Here is a 6,980-nt window from a genome sequence, read left to right on the forward strand (position 1 = left end):
TAGAAGATGAAAATGATGCCCTCTAAAGTAGGTGTTTAAAGGGGCATCAAAGGGGGGAATGATAAGGAAAATCTGTGTCCTAAGATGGCCGACTGAGCCAGCGAGAGAGTCCCAGTCCTTGCCCCAGGGCTCTTCCGGGTTCTTCTCCCTGCTTTGCTTCCCGCGTCCACCAATCCAGGTTCTTCTCCCTGCCCCGCTTCATGCACATGTCAAGAGTGCCAAGTATGTGGAAGTAGATGTGTATAAATTGCCCCCTTTGTTTGTGCTCGGGGCTTAGACCTTTGGAGACCACTCTTCTCTGAGCCCGCTGGTGTTAAATAAACCTCCTATCCTCCAAGATCTCTGGGTGCTGCTTGGTTCTTCTGTCAGGCGATCCAGTCCAGGTTCCGTAACAATAAGTGTTGTTGCTACTCATGATAGTGGCTATCAACTTGTTCAGCTGTAGTGTTTTCAAGGCATTATTCTAGGAGATTATCTATCTAGCATCTATATCTATACATATACAATTGTGACTTGTAAGAAATAAATATTGGTCATTCAGATGACCAAAATATATTTCTTATATTTGGACTTCATACATGGCTCTTGGCTAACAGCTCCCCAAACTCTTGAAATTTTCTGAGCAATAAGGGCAATGGGACCATCTTTGGTTATACTATTTGGTCTCTTGTCCTCAGTTCCTGAAATTGTGTCAGAGCCATAAAGGTGAAATGGATGTCTTGTTATTCATAACAAGCCTCTTTCCAGCATAACTGGATTTATGTTAATGAGATAACTTTTGGAAAGCACCTAAGGTTGGGTGGTTGGTTGTCAGGGAACAAACCATGAATAGAAGGTTGGAACTTTCAGTCCCACCCTCTGATTTCTGAGGAGGGGAGAAGGGCTGGAGGTTGAATCAATCACCAATGATCAATGATTTAATCAATCATGCCTTTATAATGAAGCCTCCATAAAACCCCAAAAGGACAGGGTTTGGAGAACTTCCAGGTTGGGGAACACATGGATGTTCTGGGAGAATGGCACATCAGTAAAGGACATGAAAGCCCTGTGCCCTTCCCACATACTTTTCCCCTGCCCCATCTGGCTGTTTCTGAATTATACCCTTTTGTAATAAACCAGTAAACCAGTTAAGTAAAATATTTCTCTGAGTTCTGTGAGCTGCTCTAGCAAATTAATCACATCCAAGGAGGAGGTTGTGGAAACCTCCAATCTGTAGCTGATCATTTAGAAGCATGATCAATGGGTTTGCAATTGACATCTGCAGTGGAAGGGGGACAGTTTTGGGGGACTGAAACCTTAACCAGTGGAATCTGATGCTATATCTGGGTAGATAGTGTCAGAATTGAATTGAATTATAGGACATTTAACTGGTGTCCCGCAGAATTGCTTGTTGGTGTGAGGAACCTCCACCAACATTGGGGATTGGGTCTCAGGACACCTATTTTATATATATTTAAACATTTATTACATATATATTCATCGTCACCCAATTCATTGAGGTAGGCATTATTGTTAGCCTCAAGAAAACGGAAACTCAGAGAAATTAAATGACTTGTCCAAGATCACATAAGTAGTAAGTAACAGATGGAAAATTGAAACAGTATCTGATTGCCCTTTATTTAGCAGCTATATTCATATTCAGGAGAATTGAATTCCATTCCTGTAACCAGCTCTTATTTTGCAAGTCACTTCATTTCTCTGAGTCTTACTTTCTTCAGACTAAAATGAGGATAGTAACTCAATACATTCCATACCTTCCAGAGACATTATGAGGCTTAAATGGGAAAGTGGATATAAAAGCATAATGCTCCATAAAAATGTAAGTTGTTATGATTACTATAATTCAATAATAAAAATGGGTCCCACAATCAGATCATTAAACACATCAAATCAAGAATTAGCTCTTAATAATGACATTTATTATTGTTTGGATGTCTTAACTGTACAGCTAGAGTGTCTGTCAGTGTCAAAAATCAGAAATTCATATATTTTTTCCTCCTAGTGCCATGTTGTTCATTAATAGGGAACTCCTATCACTTACATTTTAGTGATGTAAACACATTTAGTTTTATTCAATCTGTCACTAAAGGGTGCTATACTATGTCCATTGGTGTCAATTATTTTCACTTTTAAAATATTGCACAATTTTCTCAGGATAGTTGCAGCTACCAAAGTAGAATGTTCTGGAGTCTAGAAGCAAGAACACTGTAAAGGAAATCTCAAAATCTCAAGCCTGAGCTCATTAGTTAGATCACTTAAAAACTGTGATCTTGACCAAAGTGCAAATAAAATATCAGTCTATGCACTTTATTTTTTAAAATATTTTTATTTATTTATTTATTTGAGAGAGAGGGAGAGAGAGCGAGCATGAGTGGGGAGGAGCAGAGGGAGAGGGAGAGAGAATTCCCCACTGAGATTCCCCACTGAGCCTTGAGCCTGACTCAGGGCTCGATCCCATAACCCTGAGATAATGACCTGAGCCAAAATCAAGAGTTGGACGCTTAACTGACTGAGCCACCCAGGTGCCCCTATATACTTCTAAATAGGAAAACTGGGGATAATGGATGATGAATAGAACACATAGAGATATTGCTAGAAGAAAAATAAGTATAATAGCCATGAATATGCTCTGAGAAATAAAAGCAGTTGTAGGAATTTCACGGGAGACAGATCCATTCTGCTCAGAATCCTGTGTCTGACTGCTGTGGTTCTAATGGACAGGGCTAGAACACGGACAACTCTCAGCTTTCACAAGAAAAAGGGAATGAAGAATATTGGCTAGAGTAAAGAGGAAGCAATAATGGTCTTATGAAAGGAATAGTCAGCTGGGTAGCTGCCTGTGGACAAACCACAGGGCTAAGCAGCTTTGTGGAGGGAGCGGGGAAAGGAGATTAGTCACTGCCTTGAGATCGCAGAGTAGTACAGCGGGAAAGGACATCCACATTCCAGATTATCCAGTCCCTCCCAGCCAATCCCTTTCTCCTTGGTCTAGGCAGAAAAGCCTCAGGGAAGTCAATGGGAAAACAGCAACCAGACAGGAAGGAGGGAATGAGCTCAATCGACTATGGAGTAAGTCAAAACTTGCAGGAATCCAACTTACTATGATGATGATTCCTCTGGAAATGGACCAGAATTCCCTCAGCTCTGCACATGGCTCACTTCCTCATCTCCATAGCAAGTCTTTGTTCAAATGTCACCTTCTCAATGAGGCCTACCCTGACCACCCTATTTAAAACTACAACTTTCCTCTCCATATCTTCCCCACTCCTTATCCCTTTTATCCTGTTCTATTATCTTTTTTTTATTTTCCATAGCATTTATCACATTTTAATATACTGTGGAATTTACTAAGTTTGTTTGTTTTCTGTCCCCCTCTTCCAATGAGGGCAAATATACCATCATCTGCTTTCTTCACTGATATGTTTATTCACTGATGCATCACAAATGTCTAGCCATGAGAAAGAGAACAGCAGTTCCTGACATCCAGGAACTGGCCTGACAGTCCCAGCTAGGCCTCAGTGTTCTGTTGAACACAATTTCACAGAATGTCAACATCCAACAAGGCCACTCTGGGGCCACAATGGATCGAGACAAAAACAAGAACACTCTGTAATCATGTCTGAACACAGACAGAACATGAACATTGTCCAAATCACAAAAATAACCAAACTTCTCTAATGTGAGTAATTGCGGCTTCTTCACCAATTACAGCTTTACGCTTGCTTTAGTTTTTTCTCCTTCTCTGAGATTTATTGACATAATCAATCATAAAACTGACCCTGCTTCCTGACATCATCCAACCCAGAGCAAAGCCGTGCTTTCCTTTTTTTTTTTTTTTAAAGATTTTATTTATTTATTTGACACATGAGAGAGAGAGCACGAGCAGAAACACAAGCAAGGGGAATGGGAGAGGGAGAAGCAGGCTTCCCACAGAGCAGGGAGCCTGACATGGGGCTCGATCCCAGGACCCTGGGATCATGACCTGAGCCGAAGGCAGACGCTTAATGACTGAGCCACTAAGGCGCCCCTCTTTTTTTTTTTTTTAAGATTTTATTTATTTATTTGACAGAGAGACACACAGTGAGAGAGGGAACACAAGCAGGGGGAGTGGGAGAGGGAGAAGCAGGCTTCCCACTGAGCAGGGAGCCCGACGTGGGGCCCAATCCCAGGACCGTGGGATCATGACCTGAGCCGAAGGCAGACGCCCAACGACTGAGCCACCCAGGCGCCCCATCCCTGCTTCCTTAAAACATCCTCCAAATCACCCAATATAAGCCCAAATCCTATCAAAAGTCCTTTCTGACACTTACTGAGATGCCTTATAGTATGCATTCCCTCTCCTCGCTGCAATGAGCAATAAATAAGTGGTTCAACTAAGGTATATTTCTGGTGGCTTTTGACTGGAGGGTATTGATAGTAGGTACATTAAAAAAAAAATTCAGTGGGGGTGTCTAGGTGGCTCAGTTGGTTAAGCGTCTGCCTTCAGCTCAGCACATGATCCCAGGGTCCTGGGATCGAGGCCCACATTGGGCTCCCTGCTCCACAGGAAGCCTACTTCTCCCTTTCCCTCTGCCCCTACTCCCACCCCCAGCTCATGCTCTCTCTCTCTCTCTCTCTCTCTAATAAATAAATAAAATCTTTAAAGAATATATTCACTGTATGGATATTCTGGGCTTCCTGTTTAAACACTAGGGGTCTAAAGTCGTGGCTATTCCAGATATAGGCAAAGTTTCAACCCCATGCTGTTCTGCACAAAGCGATGTTAGAGCTCTTCTGCCTTACAGATTGCGTTTCCTCATCTAGCAAGTGCAGCCAATTAGTGACAACAACCTTTGCCATTGTCTTAGGAGGATTTTCAACTTTCCTATAGTTCATATGTAAATCTATAAGCCAAGATATGTGCCAGTTGACATAATGATGATGGACATAAATCAGGGACTCAAGCACTAAGCTGTCTTGTGAGCCAGGATCCTTCAATGCATATGGGAAATTCTGAAGGACCCAGGGGCAGGAAAATGGGTGGAGCAGGAGGAGTGTGTGTGTGTGTGTGTGTGTGTGTATGGGGGGGGGGTGGTTCCGAAAGACAGAGACAGAAGGTTGCAATGACAAAATTGTCATTTTCATCTTGCTTAATAATGTTCTCCTCTATCCCATTTTCCAAACATGGATTATTGAAGTTTACAGTTGATGGAGGGCTGATGTGAGGAGAATATTGTATAACATTGTGCTAAAAGACATACTTTTTATGGCATATAAAATTATGTCAAATGTTTACCCCTTGGAGCGACTGAATGAATAAATATCTGTATCCAGAGACCATGCTTCTCTAATATCAGCAGTTATCTTCTGAAATAATAAAATATGGAATAGAATCTGGAGGCATACATTGGGTGATATAATCACTGGGTCTACATTACCTGAATACTCACAGTTGTATGTTATTTTACATTTTTTTCTTGTATTCATTTAGAATTTTAGCTGGGCCAGGAAAGGAAATATCCGTAAGTGGTGAGAACTGCCTTCCTGGGCGACTGCCCTTGGCTCAGGTCATGATTCTGGTGTCCCGGGATCGAGATCCGCATCGGGCTCCCCGCTCAGCGGGGAGTCTGCTTCTCCCTCTGGCCCTCCCCCTTCTCATGTGCTCTCTCTCTCATTCTCTGTTTCTCTCTCTCTCAAATAAATAAATAAAATCTTTAAAAAAAAGAAGAACTGCCTTCCAATAATAGATTGGCTGCACAAGAAAGAGGACACTAGTTCTCCAAGATCTCAAGAGGCAAAGCTAGGACATTAAGAGAGAACATGTGGAGCCAGATTTTGGCTCACCAAAGGGAGAATTTTCTCACAGATATGTCTGTCTCAAACTGGTCTAGGAAGCTTTCTGGATATTTTGGGCACCTTTTCCCAGGAGGATATCAACAGAAGCTAGATGACCAGTTGGCAGGGGTAACGTAGAAGCAGTTCAAACACTAAAGCTGGAGTTGAGGAAGATGGCATACGCTGGCTCTTAACAGGCCTGGAAATCTATGAGACACTGAAAAAGAACAAAATGAAAAGCAGCACCAATTGAACAGAAGTGAAGTGATTACCCTTTACACTTGACCTCACGCAATTAAGAAGAATGACTTTGAGCAGAGCAGTTACTTTTTCAGTTTCTCTGGTAGCTCTCAGGTGTCTAATGGCCAGAAGGTAAGGGCTATTACAATGTCCACTTCACTGTGGAGTTAAACTTTTAAAAAATGAGTCACTGCTCTAACGTTTTTTGCCTGAGAGCACAGCAGCTATTTGACAATTTTCCTCTTTACTTTTCTTTGATTTTTTTTGGACTTCATTCAAAATCACCACTTTAAAGTTAGTTTTAAAATTATAGTATGGTTGTTAATTCACAAAAGCAAAAGTACATGAAAAAAAGCAGTCTTCAAACAGAATAAGGAAGTGTGGAATGGGGTGGGAGGAGGAGTTGGTGGGCAATGGGACTATATATTTTTTTTAAAATTTTATTTATTTGAGAGAGAGAGCATGAGCAGGGAGGGGAGGCAGAGGCAGAGGGAGAAGCAGACTCCCCACTGAGCAGGGAGCCCGATGCGGGACTCTATCCCAGGACCCTGGAATCATGACCGGAGCAGAAGGCAGCCGCTCAACCGAATGAGTCATGCAGGCGCCCGGGACTGTAATTTTTTGAATGCCTGTATTTTGCCAGACCCTGTGCTAGGCATTCTGCATACACAATCGAATTTTCATGATAGTTCTGTGAGGTCAATATGCTTAACTCCATCTAACAGAAATACACACTGGAGTCCTAATAATATAGCTCACGTTTATTACATTCTTATTACCTGCTAGATGCTATTCTAAGCATTTTGCATGCCATTTCAATTTTCCTTCTCATGGCAACCAGGGAGGTAGGTGCTTTTAATAATTCCGTTTTACAGAGGAAGAAACTAAGATCCAGAGGGATTTGCAACTTGCCCATGATCGCACAG

This window comes from Neomonachus schauinslandi, chromosome X, assembly GCF_002201575.2.
Source record: "Neomonachus schauinslandi chromosome X, ASM220157v2, whole genome shotgun sequence".
Taxonomy (NCBI): Eukaryota; Metazoa; Chordata; class Mammalia; order Carnivora; family Phocidae; genus Neomonachus; species Neomonachus schauinslandi.